A 1,252-nucleotide genomic window follows, 5' to 3' on the forward strand; every position below is an offset into this window, starting at 1 on the left:
ATCTGCTGCTTTCTTCTTTACATTGTTCTTTTTATGTACAGTGTCCTGAGACAACGTGTGTTGTGACTTGGCGCTATTTCAATAAACTGAACTGAATTGAAAATCATTTAAAAACCATGTCGGTATTTGTTTTGTAAACAAAGCTCCTCAACCAACTGCCTGCAAAATGTGTCAAGTGGTGAAGACAAGCATCAACACTTTGCTAACGTAGCAGAAAAACAACAACAAAAACAACTTTTTCAGATCATCAAATTTGGAACAAAGTCAGATAAAATAATGTTCTTCACATAATCTTAATTATTTAGGGGTTTTGTGCATATGATGTAAACAAAAGGGTCAGAGCAGTTTTTTTTAACTCAACTTTCCTATTGTGTATTTCTAACAGTAAAGGTAGAGCGACCCCTGCTGGTTGCATGTTCACCTGTTCTTTCTACTTGTACTAACTGTAATTTCATTGTGCTCTGTACAATGACAATAAAAGCATCATCATCGTTTTCAGTTTAGGAAGAAAATGGAAGCAGCAGTTGCTGACAATGTCGACCATACTTTGTTTACATTGAGTGCATACCCTCATTTCAGAATTGCATGTAAAAAATTGGAGTAAACGCTTTCAAACTTAATTTGTTGTTGTTTAAAATAACCTTTTTAATGTTTGATTCTATAGTTTACAGCTTTAAAAAGGAAATTGACAAGATTATCTAAAGTTCCCGAAGTTGGGGTCGGGACCCACGGTGGGGTCACAAAACATCAAGGTGGGGTCCTGAAAAGATTTTCTGAATTAATTACACTAAAAAAATTACAAATAACAACAATTTTTTGCTTTTGTTGTACAAAATAGTAAATTTAGTGAACCTAAAGTGGACAAAAAGAGAGTAAAATATTGTTATTTTGCTCCTGTTAATTTGAAGTGAAAACAACGTTTATCAACCAACAACAGCGGGGGTCACAGGTCTCTGCTGCTGGTACTTTGTGGGTCAAAAGATGAAAAGTTTGGGAACCACTGATCTAAAGCAGTGGTTCCCAAACTTTTTATCTTCTGACCCACAAAATATTCATGGCAAAAACTTGTGACCCCAAATATTACTGGTCTGAGTACACAAACTTTGTTAATAACCCTGAAAACAAAGGCAACACAAATATAAATACTTATTTATACTTACTTTGTGTTTTTTGTAATAATTAAAAGTAAAATATTACATCAGCAATTATTTTATTACCCTTTAAATACATGGAATCCAGTCCACGTTTTTCC

General features: G+C 33.8%; 1 protein-coding gene across 1 annotated transcript in view; it reads right to left on the reverse strand.

The window, feature by feature from the left end:
• Positions 1–1,252, reverse strand: part of LOC106525694 (cytospin-A) — an 18,205-nt gene that overhangs the window by 15,666 nt on the left and 1,287 nt on the right. The window lies entirely within an intron of this gene.

This window comes from Austrofundulus limnaeus, unplaced genomic scaffold, assembly GCF_001266775.1.
Source record: "Austrofundulus limnaeus strain Quisiro unplaced genomic scaffold, Austrofundulus_limnaeus-1.0 Scaffold237, whole genome shotgun sequence".
Taxonomy (NCBI): domain Eukaryota; kingdom Metazoa; phylum Chordata; class Actinopteri; order Cyprinodontiformes; family Rivulidae; genus Austrofundulus; species Austrofundulus limnaeus.